We start from the raw sequence: 14,315 nt of genomic DNA on the forward strand, positions 1-14,315 counted from the left end.
ATCATTCATTTTGGACTTCAAACAATCATTTCATGGGCCTATGCGCGCCCTTGCACCATGCTTTCATCATTTTCCAAATTTGGAAGGTTGAAAAGCGTGTGCAAATATCACATTGATTTGGCTATATATCAGCTGCATTTGCTCATAAATGACACACACATTGCGCCAGCTTTGAATCCCCATTGGAAACCCTTCACTCTAAGAGGATAACCCTGATAAAATCATTTGAATTTGAGCTTGAATCTCCACTGTTTTTGAATTCAATTCTCCAGGAGTCCATGATAACATGAAACTATATCACATTTTTAGACTTGATTTAATTAAATTACATCGTTATTTGATTCAATTTATTTTATATTATTCGATATTACTCGGTATTTTCGTATTATTTATTTCAGGTATCATTATTTAAAGCACATGTGAAAAAGAAAGAAAAGGGGTGCAAAAAGAAGATTTTCTAGGAAAAGCAGCAAGCTGAAGCACCAAAGCCCAGCCCACGTTTGGAACAAAGAAAATGGCTGTGACGACCGCCACCAGCACGTGCCGAGCGTCACGTCCCAAAACCTAGTGTTACGACCGCAACACATAGTGTGACTGACGTCACACATCCCACTCCTATATTTTGGCCTTTACGTGCGTAACGGAAGGAACGCTTTCCTCTAAATTTTCTCATGCACGCTTTGAACCACACGGAAGACCCATTCAAGAAAACGGTTATTTGGAGAGGTGAATATAAATCGACCTCACAAAAGCCAATGGAAGCTCTCTCTTCTCCGTACAATTTTTCCAGCAATATTTTCCAGCACTCTAAATTTTCAAGCATTTTATTTTATTTTCTTTTCTAGTTTAATTTCCGAAGCATACAATTTATTTTCTCACGATAGTTTCTACACCGAAAATTATTATGTAATTTTTACTGGATCTAACCTTACGTCAGATCATAGTATTTTATTTCCTTGTTTTTACTTTCCTATCTGATCGAAATTGTGAAGAACAAATCCAACCGACTTGTGGTGGAGTGTTCGAGCACCGAAGCGTAGAAGATAAAATCCAGAATTCTAGTACTTTTCTAGGTTCATTAATTAATTGATTTATAGTTTTAATTTACATATGCTTTGTTCCGCTGTTTATATATATTGTTTGTTGGATATGGCCGTATTTATACATGATTATTGTTTATGCATGTTTAGCATGTCCGGCTAATTAATTTAGATATCGGTATGTAAAGTAAGCGAAATAAAGGAATCAAAATTGAGTTGGTTTAACTTTATTTCAAAATATAGTCACTCTTTTTCTGGTCTCAATTTACAAGGTTATTACCAAGGTTTTTGTACGAGAGTAAAAGACATACAGAAGTTAAAATCAATAGAACGACAGTTTGAGCTTTTAACTGGACAGTGTAAATTGAATATTAACTTTAAATCAGGGCGAAAGCAATTTTTAAGGTTAATTGAATTCTAATTATTTTTAAAAATTATTTTTAAAAGTTAAATGTGAGGACGAGAGTTAAGCATTTAAGTTTAATCATATAGTCTAAGTCAACAGAGCGAGAGTTTGAGACGAGGGCGTTTAAACGGTTAGTATTTTCTCAAAAAGAGTTTCTATAGATTCTATTATTTTCAAAAGTGATTTTAGATTTAACGAGATAGTGAGAGCGTACGTTAAAATATAAAGTCATAGTCTAATTCAACAGAGCGAGAGTTTGAGGAAAAGACTTTTAATTAATAGTGTCTACTGAAAAGACTTATTTTAAAATTAAGAAAAAGACCAACGAAGATTTGATTCCCTAATTATGACGAACTACATATTGATATCCATATTATTTTATATTTTATCTAGATCCAAATTTAGTTTTACTTTTCCCCTAATCATTAAAGTATCATCCGCCTTAGCTTTACGCAGTAACCCTAGAAAAACGGTAGATCGATTCATTAAGTCCATGTGGGATCGATATCTTTTAAAACTACGCGATTAGACTGTGCACTTGCAGTCAGTACCACCGTTAGACTCATAAAGTCGCGATCAAGTTTTTGGCGCTGTTGTCGGGGACTTTTATTTAGTCGATATTGTAACTCTTCTGTTACGCTATAGAGACTAAGGCAATTTTTATTTTTTTGCCTTCTTTTCCGCTGATTTGTATGCCGCACACTCGCTCACGAGGCGAGCCGTACTACTTACGAATCAACGACGTTGAACGATATCTCCGATTATTACGACGAATTCGGGAGTATCGTGTTAGAAACAATCTTCCTCCAATCGAAATTCCTGATCTCAAAAATCTCCTTCCTTCGACGATACCAATGATGGCCGAACCAGCTCGTGCTCTTCAAGATTACGCTGCTCCATCGCAGGATGAGCCGCATTCGAGTATTGCTCCACCCGCAATCGAAGCAAACAACTTCGAACTTACACATTCGTTGTTGCAGGCAGTGCAACAGAATCAATTCTCTGGAAATCCTACCGAGGATCCAAACCTTCATTTATCCGTATTTGTCCAATACGCTGACACTGTTAAAGCTAATGGTGTCACTTCAGAGGCAATTCGACTTCGTCTCTTTCCTTTCTCGTTAAGAGATAAAGCTAGAAGATGGCTTCAGTCTCTTCCTTCCAACTCAGTCACCACATGGAATGAATTGAAGAAAGTCTTTCTTGCCCGATATTTTCCTCCAAGCAAAACAGCTATGTTGAGAGCCCAGATAAATGGATTTAAGCAAAAAGATAACGAATCTCTTTTCGAAGCATGGGAAAGATACAAGGACATGATGAGACTTTGTCCACACCATGGTTTAGAGGACTGGTTAGTAATTCACACCTTCTACAATGGTCTCTTGCACAACACAAGGTTAACAATAGACGCCGCCGCCGGTGGTGCGCTTATGGATAAACCTTACACCGACGCTTATCAACTTATCGAGAGCATGGCCCAAAAACATTACCAGTGGGGAAGCGACCGGACAATGGTAGAAAAACCTCAAACAAAAGGGGGCATGTACGAGATAAGTAGCCTTGATCATGTTAATGCAAAAGTGGATGCTCTTGCCCAGAAAATTGAAAGTTTAAATGTATCACCTCCAGCCACCGTGGTTTCCATAACTCAAAATTGCGAAGTTTGTGGAATTCATGGTCACACTCCTACAGATTATCAACTCCTAACAGGAATTCAAACAGAGCAGGTGAACTATGCTCAAGGAAATCCTTACTCGCATACCTATAACTCAAACTGGAAGAACCATCCAAATTTTTCATATAAAAGTAACAACGCTTTATACGCACCAGGTCAAGCTCCCAGTCAAGCTCCAGCTGTACCACCTAGATATCAAAAGCCGACCCCATCTACACCTAACAATAACGTTCCTAGGAAATCCAACTTGGAAATCATGATGGAGAACTTCATAGCTTCTCAACAGCAAACCAATAAAGAGGTCTTAAACCAGAATGTACACACTAGCGAACAGATTAAACAACTAGCAAGTAAAGTAGATGCCCTGGCTACCCATAACAAAATGCTGGAAACACAAATCTCGCAAGTAGCTCAACAACAAGCGCCTACTGCTGCCCCAACTGGTACATTTCCTGGACAGCCCCAACCTAATCCGAAAGGCCACGCTCATGCAATTATATTACGAAGTGGTACAGAGGTAGAAGGACCATCTGACCCAAGGATTGAGAACCAAAACTCTAAAAAGTCAACTGAGGAAGAAGGTAAACCTAAGGAAAAGGAAGAGTGTAATAAGGAAACCATAGAGAAAAAATAACCTTATGTACCTCCACCGCCTTACAAACCACCTATCCCTTATCCTCAAAGGCTAATTAAAACCAAAGACGCGGGCCAATTTAAAAAATTTGTTGACCTACTGAAACAATTAAACGTCACAATTCCTTTCACAGAGCTATTACACAGATGCCCTCATATGCTAAGTTCTTAAAAGAAATTTTATCTAATAAAAGGAAACTTGAAGATAGCGAAACCGTTACACTCACTGCTGAGTGTAGCGCAATAATCCAAAATATGCCTCCTAAACTTAAAGATCCTGGTAGTTTTTCTATACCCTGTCATATAGGAAAATTTGTCATAGACAAAGCTTTATGCGATTTAGGAGCCGGTATCAGTGTTATGCCCTTGTCCATATGCAAGAAACTTGAAATGGGAGAATTAAGACCAACTAAAATGTCTGTGCAATTAGCAGATAATTCCGTTAGATATCCCGTAGGAATTCTTGAAAACGTTCCCGTGCGCATAGGTCAATTCTACATTCCCACCGATTTTATAATTATGGACAGAAGAGAAGATGAAGTTACCCCCAATATATTGGGAAGACCCTTCTTAGCAATCGTCGGTGCTATCATTGACGTAAAACGAGGACGACTCACTTTCGAAGTAGGAGAAGAGAAAATTGAGTTTATTCTTTCCAAATTTTTGAAAGCACCTGCAATAGAAGACACATGTTACTTCATGGATATCATCGATGAATGCATAAAAGAAACAAAATTAGAAAATGACGATTTGTCCAACTATCATGTAGAAGACAGAATGAACCAATGTTTAGCAATAACATCAGATCCTACGCAATGCCTTAAGAAACCAACCCTCGACCTGAAAACACTTCCCAAAAATCTGAGATATGAATTCCTAGACCTAGAACTTGAACGACCAGTAATAGTCAATGCAGACCTAGGAAAACTTGAAATCGAAAAACTCCTACATATCTTAAGAAAATATCCAACCGCATTAGGATACAACATCACCGATCTTAAAGGGATAAGTCCTTCTATTTGTATGAACCGCATCATGCTAGAAGTAGACTGTAAGACTTCTAGGGAACATCAGAGGAGACTAAACCCGATCATGAGTGAGGTAGTGAAGAAGGAAGTAACGAAGTTATTAGAGGCAGGTATCATATATCCTATATCCGATAGCAAATGGGTTAGTCCTGTACACGTAGTACCAAAGAAAGGAGGTATAACAGTGATCGAAAATGAAAAAGGAGAAACTATAACCAAATGAATTGAATCGGGATGGAGGATGTGCATTGACTACAGAAAGCTAAACAAAGCAACCCGAAAAGATCATTTTCCTTTACCATTCATAGACCAGATGTTAGAACGACTAGCCAAACATTCTCATTTCTACTATCTTGTCGGTTACTCAGGTTTCTTTCAAATACTAATTCATCCTGATGACCAAGAAAAGACAACGTTCACATGTCCTTTTGGTACCTTCGCTTATCGACAAATGCCGTTTGGCTTGTGCAATGCTCCTACAACTTTCAAAAGGTGCATGATGGCAATATTCGCCGATTTTCTCGAAAGCATCATGGAAGTCTTTATGGATGACTTTTCCGTATGCGGGCAAAGTTTCGAAGAATGTCTTGAAAACCTAGAAAGAGTTCTAGAACGATGTGTAAAAGTAATTCTAGTACTTAATTGGGAAAATGTCACTTTATGGTACAAGAAGGAATTGTTTTAGGACACATCATATCAAATAGAGGAATTGAAGTAGACAAAGCCAAAATAGAAGTAATCGAAAGCCTTCAACCTCCGAAAACTGTGAGGGAAATATGAAGCTTCTTAGGACATGTCGGTTTTTACCGACGATTCATTAAAGATTTCTCTAAAATAACTAAACCTTTAATCGAATTATTAATGAAAGACGCTGAATTCATCTTCGACAATAAATGTTTAGAAGCATTTCAAACACTTAAACAAGCACTGATCTCCGCGCCCATAATGCAGACCCCGGATTGGAATGAACCCTTCAAAATAATGTGTGACGCAAGTGACTACGCCGTAGGCGCTGTTTTAGGACAACGAAAGGATAAAAAACTTCACGTCATATATTATGCGAGTAGAACTCTAGATGAAGCGCAAATGAATTACGCCACGACCGAGAAAGAACTTTTAGCAGTAGTATTTGCACTAGATAAATTTCGTTCCTACTTGGTCGGAGCTAAAATAATTGTTTACACTGATCACGCTGCCATTAAGTACATCTTAACAAAAAAGGACGCTAAACCTAGACTGCTAAGGTGGACCTTGTTGCTACAAGAATTTTATTTGGAAATCAAAGATAAAAAAGGAACTGAAAACATAGTAGCGGATCACCTCTCTAGACTCAAAAACCTGGAACCGGAAAGAACATCGATCAACGATGATTTCTCGTACGATAAACTTATAACTAATTTGGAAGAAAATATAGCTGACAAACAGGTAGAGACCACCTTCGCTATATGCGTCACACCATGGTACGCTAATTTTGTCAATTATTTAGCCGCCGGAGTGGTTCCACTTGATTTATCCTACCAACAAAAGAAACGATTCTTCCATGACATAAAACATTATTACTGGGACGACCCTTTACTTTTCAAAAGAGGCTCCGATGGTATTTTCCGTCGCTGTATACCTGAAGAAGTAGAAAGTATAATCCAACATTGTCATTCCACCCCTTATGGTGGACATACAAGTACATCCAAAACCTGCTCTAAAATCCTACAAGCCGATCTTTATTGGCCAAACATATGGAAGGATGTACATACCACTGTCAAGAAATGCGATAGGTGTCAACGCACATGAAACATATCTAGACGTGACGAAATGCCACAAAAAGGCATTTTGGAAGTAGAAATTTTCGATGTGTGGGGAATAGATTTCATGGGACCTTTTCCACCTTCTTTTGGTAACAAATACTCACTCGTAGCGGTTGACTACGTATCAAAATGGATTGAGGCTATAGCTTCTCCAACAAACGACACACGAGTAGTAATTAAACTCTTTAAGAATATAATTTTTCCAAGATTTGGTGTCCCAAGAATAGTCATCAGTGACGGTGGATCTCATTTCATATCTAAAATACTCGAAAAATTATTGTTTAAGTATGGTGTAAAACATCGAGTAGCAACACCTTACCATCCTCAAACTAGTGGACAAGTGGAAGTGTCTAATAGAGAAATTAAACAGATATTGGAAAAAACAGTCGCTACATCGAGGAAAGACTGGTCATCAAAATTACCCGAAGCTTTATGGGCATATCGAACCGCTTACAAAACTCCCATAGGAACAACCCCATTTAAGCTTATTTATGGTCACCTCCCAGTGGAGTTAGAACATAAGGCCTATTGGGCTATTAAAAATTTAAATTTAAACTATAAGGCCGCCGGTGAAAAGCGAATTCTAGATATAAACGAATTAGAGGAACTTAGACAAGATGCATACGAAAATGCCAAAATCTAAAAGGAAAGAACGAAAAAATGGCATGATAAACGTATATCAAGGAAAACTTTCAAACAAGGCGATGTAGTCCTATTGTTTAACTCTAGACTTAAGTTATTCCCAGGAAAACTACGCTCTAGATGGTCTGGCCCTTTCCAAGTCACTAACGTCTTTACTAGTGGGGCTGTAGAAAATACAGGAAAATCTATTGAATCATTTATCGTAAACGGACAACGTCTAAAGCATTATCATTAGGCTGAGAACAATGAAGACTCGCAAGTCCTACACTTAGACGTATTGTCTCCAAAATTAATAGATTAACATTTAATAGTTTTATGTCAAGCTTGCGACATTAAACAAAGCGCTTCGTGGGAGACGACCCACACATTTTTATTTTTCTTTTATTATTCGTTTGATTTTATTCAGTTTTCATTCTTCATTTTCTTTATATTATTTTTCTTCTTTTCTTCTTTCGGCATCTGGCCAAATCCTGACTAAAATTCTTGTTTTTCTTTTCTTTAGTTAACACTAACCTGATGGGACATATTGATCGCATGGGTATCAAATTTCGAGGGAGAGCTCAGAGACAAAAATTTGAAGACCTTGCTGAGAGAGAGATGCACCCAAATTTTTATGTTGATGATTGTGCAATGACCGTTCTTGGGCTAAGACATAGTGTCCTATATCTGCTGAGTCAAATAGGGTGGGAAACCACTTCTATTCGGAGACAATTTGTTACTTACCGGAGGCTAACTCTAGAATTCCTTAGCTCCCTGATTTATTTACCGAACCATGGAAAAGGAATAAACCGAGGTTTCATTCAATTCAGGATGTTCAATATGGAGTATCAGCATGACATTAGAGAATTTACCAACCTCTTAGGGTTCCCTACTTCTTTTGACACATTCACCATGAACCAAGAGGAACTCTTTGAATATCGAGAGCTTGAGCATTTTTGGGGAAGTTTGACGGGAAATGACGAACCTGAGGAACATGAGTTTCTTTCTGGAAACATACATAACCCAGCTTTTCGTTATTTCCACAAGATCCTAGCACAGACTCTTTTTGGGAAAAGATCAAACATTACCACAATATCACGTGATGAACTTTTCATAATATTTTGTGCTTCCCAGAATCGTCCAGTGAATGGTGCCACTTATATGTTGGCGAGTTTTAACCTCCTTATTCAAGATGACCATGCACCGATTCAAATAGGAGGATTGATAACTATGATTGCTAATGCTATTGGATTGCGCCAACCCATGCTTGATTTGAACCCTTTTTGTGGTATTCAGCCTATGAATATACTTTTCCTTTTCAACACTATGTTTATAGGAAACCTTGGACCTGAAGAGTTTGAACTATTAATTAACAACCAAGCTTTTTACCTATTCACCATGCCTAGCCCGATGACTAGTGTCCATAACCGAGATAATTGGCTCTACAACCTGGATGGAATACCTTCTCCTGTTAGATCTGTTGAAACCATCTAAGATCATGAGATTCTTGACAACCAGATTCCTAATGCTGAGTCTGATCCGCAGACACCAACTGGTTACCATGATGCTGCCTCTCCACCTCATCCTATCCCGTCCGCAGAATCGGCAGTACCTGATCTTAGACATCATATGCCCGGAACTGATTAAAATATCGCTATTCAAGCCTTGATGTCAGAACAAGATGCCATTAGAGAAGAGTTAACTAAGATGGGACATGAATTTATGGAATACATGAGTAGAATGACAAATCAATTTCACGAGTTGCTACACCGTGTCAATTCCTTTGCTCCTCCGACGAGAGATTCTACAAGTGGCTAGAAGAATTGCAGTTAACTAGTTTTAGTCTTAGGAAATTTATAGTTTCATTTGACAATATTTTAATCTTAGGATTTATTTTTTTCGCATGTTTTATTTTATCTTCAGTCGAATATTACATTATGTTTATTTTTTAATGAAGCTACTGGCATTATTGGTTAATTTAAATTTCATTTTGATTTATGCACTGTCTAAAATTACCAATGCTGATATATATTGTATGCTACTACTTACATGGCTATTTAGAGAAAAATATATATATTCTATGGTAGCATCCATGACACAAATTTATAAAGTCAAAGTAGCATTGATATTTATAGTCATGGCAACTCAAAATGAAATAATAAAATGAAATAATAAAATAAAATAATACTAATAAAACAAAACTTGTCACAAATTTTAGCCAATGCATGCTGCCACCATGCTGTCACGGCCGTTGCAAACTCAGAAGTGTGACGAGCGTCACACATTCTCTCACGGTCGCCACACACCCCATGACGCCCATAACGCATGCTGTCACGAGCATGACAGCTTGTTTCCTCGTAAAATGTTGTTTACCGTTACGTCATGACCGTTACTCCCCATTTCAATTCATCTTTATCCCCATTCAACTCACCTCTTTACTCCATTCCACTCACCTTCATCCCCATTAATTTTTTTTCTCACCCACTTCTCTTCCCAATTTCAAAACTCTTCCTATAAATACCTTCACTACATTTCTTCCTACACCACATCATTCCAAAAGCAACTCTACACAAAAAATATTTCATCCTCTTTTCCTTTCTCCTTCTTTCTCCCTACAAATCAAAATGGCGGAGAACCAACATCAAGCGCAATTTGGAAATATTATTTTCTGATCTGAAGATAGTAACTATCAACGGGAGCAGTTTGTTCGGTTCCAGCAACGCGGTGTCATATCTACCAGGTACCCAGATTTCAATTGCTTACAAGAATTAGGATTACTTCAAGGTGTGCAATGGCTGCTTAGGCTACCCGATTTAACTTTTCTGTGCATACAAAATCACCCAACATACCCATCACTCATCTTGGAGTTTTTAAGCTCTTATTCATACACCACTCCAACCGGTGAGGACGAGTACTTAACCGGTGTCGCAAAATTCCGTATGTTCAACACTGAGTATGCACTATCTCAAGAACAGTTGAGTGCCATGCTACATTTTCCTGAAGGAGACGACGTCCACCCAAGAATCCCTCCAAACTCAGAATGGAACACGAACGCATTCGACCTTTTTGGAAAAATATCCGGTGTGGAAACCACCAATTGGGATGCATTACTTGCTTCACACATACACAACCCCACTAACCGGTATTTTATCCGTATTTTGCAAAATACCATCTTTGGAAGAGCCAACAACAGCAAAGTTAACGCGAAAGAATTATTCTTCCTATACTGCGTCTTTTCAGCAGATACAAAGGTAAACGCCGCCTCTTTCTTACTTCACCATATCCGTACCCTTTGTGCTCGAGGCAGTCAACCTTTTGTGATTGGAGGATTAATAACCACCATCGCACTCGGTTTAAATCTAGGGGACCGACTTCAGAATTTGCAATCTTTGCCACCCCTGTTTATGGATATAAGCTATTGTCGCTCCTGCCGCTTAATCAAAAATAGGGTAGGCGGGAATTATTATCTTATGGTGAATAACCAAGAAGTCCCAAGCGTTGTTTTGCCCAACATTACACTCAGCGATGTTACCAACCCCAACAGATTCATCTACGATTTGAATGCTCCTGAACCTACCATGCCTACACAAGCAAACCCGCCCCCAGACGAGTTTGATGAAATGGAGCAAGATAATCAAGGTCATGAACAACATTCTGTCCCACATAATTCTTCCGATAATGTAGCTGGTCTATCCGCCCGACGTCGTCGAAGAAGAAGGCCTGCAACAAATGATGACATCATAGATGCTATTGAACAGCAAGCCCAACGGCTTGATGCCATGCATGCGCAGAATAACAAAGTAATGCAACTGATGCGCCAGATGCAACAACAATAACAAGAGAGGAATGCAATAACCGACCAGAGGTTCACTGACTTGCTTAACAGGTTTGATGACTTGGCAGTACGTGAACGATCACCGGGTCCGAGAACAAGAGGACGCAGGAAGAATTGAGTTTGCGTACCATTTTTATTTATTTTTCCTTTTTTTTGCTTTTCTTGAAACATTGGGGACAATGTTTCATTTAAGTGTAGGGGGAAAACTTTGTTTCAGTTATGTTTATTTCCCTTTCAAGTATGTTATTTCCCTTTCAATAATAAAAAAAATGTCTTCTTAAGTCAAGTCCCTAGTGTGAAAATTTTTATTGTCTATTCTCCTCAATTTTCCTGAGCCATAACAAAATTCAACACACTCAATAAGTATAAAGGTTGCTTATTTTATAAAACTTGAGTGAAATTAAGACAAAATTATTACCGCCCCAAAACTCTAAAAACCTCAGCATGATAGATCAGGCTAAGTACCTATTATACCAATTCCTTGAACTTTTAGTTTTATAGTAACCCCGAGTAGTTTATACGAGAAGTCGGCACCATCTTAATAGCAAACTATGTGGAGAGCCGATGAATACAAGTGAATGATTCCCAAAACAACATATTAAAAATCAGGAAATGCACTAATTAAGTTAGGTGATCCTTACCCGATCATTTAATCCAAAGGTTACGAACCCTACAAAAACATAGTACGAACGATCCATTGTGAGTTGGTTCAGTGGTTTCTGGTGCTGAACTTGGTAGGGCGGACTACGGTCCGATCCCCCGCAATTTGCAATAGACTAAATAAAGAAGTTATCCAACTTATGTACCAGAACTTCTAACTAAAAGGGGATCAGAATCGCTAACCGGTTACTCCACTATGTGCGCGAAAAGATAAAGGGCTTAATGTGATTTCGCTCGAATGAAAACGGGTGAAATAAGAGTAAAAGAACTAGGCTGAGCTATAATAGCATGACTCGAACTGGTTTGCATAAGGTGGGGTTATCTGGTGTTGTGACGGTAGTTTTTGATGTTAAGACTAAACTCAGGTTATTTCTAACGAGATTTACTTGCAACCTATTACGAATTGATGTGTGTTTGGAAATTTCATCTGACTAATATTTTAAATCAATTTCTACATTGTATCTTGCTTGAGGACAAGCAAAAGTCTAAGTGTGGGGGAGTTTGATAACATGAAACTATATCACATTTTTAGACTTGATTTAATTAAATTATATCGTTATTTGATTCAATTTATTTTATATTATTCGATATTACTCGGTATTTTCGTATTATTTATTTCAGGTATCATTATTTAAAGCACATGTGAAAAAGAAAGAAAAGGGGTGCAAAAAGAAGATTTTCTAGGAAAAGCAGCAAGCTGAAGCACCAAAGCCCAGCCCACGTTTGGAACAAAGAAAATGGCTGTGACGACCGCCACCAGCACGTGCCGAGCGTCACGTCCTAAAACCTAGTGTTACGACCGTAACACATAGTGTGACGGACGTCACACATCCCACTCCTGTATTTTGGCCTTTACGTGCGTAACGGAAGGAACGTTTTCCCCGAAATTTTCTCATGCACGCTTTGAACCACACGGAAGACCCATTCAAGAAAACGGTTATTTGGAGAGGTGAATATAAATAGACCTCACAAAAGCCAATGGAAGCTCTCTCTTCTCCGTACAATTTTTCCAGCAATATTTTCCAGCACTCTAAATTTTCAAGCATTTTATTTTATTTTCTTTTCTAGTTTAATTTCCGAAGCATACAATTTATTTTCTCCCGATAGTTTCTACACCGGAAATTATTATGTAATTTTTACTGGATCTAACCTTACGCCAGATCATAGTATTTTATTTCCTTGTTTTTACTTTCCTATCTGATCGAAATTGTGAAGAACAAATCCAACCGACTTGTGGTGGAGTGTTCGAGCACCGAAGCGTAGAAGATAAAATCCAGAATTCTAGTATTTTTCCAGGTTCATTAATTAATTGATTTATAGTTTTAATTTACATATGCTTTGTTCCGCTGTTTATATATATTGTTTGTTGGATATGACCGTATTTATACATGATTATTGTTTATGCATGTTTAGCATGTCCGGCTAATTAATTTAGATATCGGTATGTAAAGTAAGCGGAATAAAGGAATCAAAATTGAGTTGGTTTAAATTTATTTCAAAATATAGTCACTCTTTTTCTGGTCTTAATTTACAAGGTTATTACCAAGGTTTTTGTACGAGAGTAAAAGGCATACAGAAGTTAAAATCAATAGAACGACGGTTTGAGCTTTTAACTGGACAGTGTAAATTGAACATTAACTTTAAATCAGGGCGAAAGCAATTTTTAAGGTTAATTGAATTCTAATTATTTTCAAAAATTATTTTTAAAAGTTAAATGTGAGGACGAGAGTTAAGCATTTAAGTTTAATCATATAGTCTAAGTCAACAGAGCGAGAGTTTGAGATGAGGGTGTTTAAACGGTTAATATTTTCTCAAAAAGAGTTTCTATAGATTCTATTATTTTCAAAAGTGATTTTAGATTTAACGAGATAGTGAGAGCGTACGTTAAAATATAAAGTCATAGTCTAATTCAACAGAGCGAGAGTTTGAGGAAAAGACTTTTAATTAATAGTGTCTACTGAAAAGACTTATTTTAAAATTAAGAAAAAGACCAACGAAGATTTGATTCCCTAATTACGACGAACTACATACTGATATCCATATTATTTGATATTTTATCTAGATCCAAATTTAGTTTTACTTTTCCCCTAATCATTAAAGTATCATCCGCCTTAGCTTTACGCAGTAACCTTAGAAAAACGGTAGATCGATTCATTAAGTCCCTGTGGGATCAATATCTTTTAAAACTACGCGATTAGACAGTGCACTTGCAGTCAGTACCACCGTTAGACTCATAAAGTCGCGATCAGTCCATTGCTTCTAAAACTTTCCATTCCTCTCCTACAAGCAAGTGAATTGAAGCCAAGCACAATTCAGATCCAGATCTAGCAAGCTCAAACCTCCATTGAAGGTAATTTGCAGAAAATTTAAACTCTTCGATTCTCTTAAATTGTTGCTCAATTCCGTTGATTCTTGAGTTGTCTGAAGTCCTACCAATGTAGGTAAGAAGATTGAGTTGCTTTGAGGGCAAATCGAAGCAACTCAGATCATGAACCTCATTTTTCAATTCCACATATCTCTTCATATATTTGGAATTCGATGAATTGGACGTGATATTCGTGCTCAGTGATGTTTTTTCTTTAAGATCATGTCCATGTTTTGAATTTTGGTGATGG

General features: G+C 37.6%; 1 non-coding gene across 1 annotated transcript; it reads right to left on the reverse strand.

Moving 5' to 3' along the window:
• Positions 1-2,681: 2,681 nt before the first annotated feature.
• Positions 2,682-2,788, reverse strand: LOC127125003 (small nucleolar RNA R71). The gene has a single exon (XR_007804471.1). It is a non-coding gene; the product is annotated as a small nucleolar RNA R71 (small nucleolar RNA).
• Positions 2,789-14,315: the final 11,527 nt, after the last annotated feature.

Source organism: Lathyrus oleraceus, chromosome 2, assembly GCF_024323335.1.
Source record: "Lathyrus oleraceus cultivar Zhongwan6 chromosome 2, CAAS_Psat_ZW6_1.0, whole genome shotgun sequence".
NCBI lineage: Eukaryota > Viridiplantae > Streptophyta > Magnoliopsida > Fabales > Fabaceae > Lathyrus > Lathyrus oleraceus.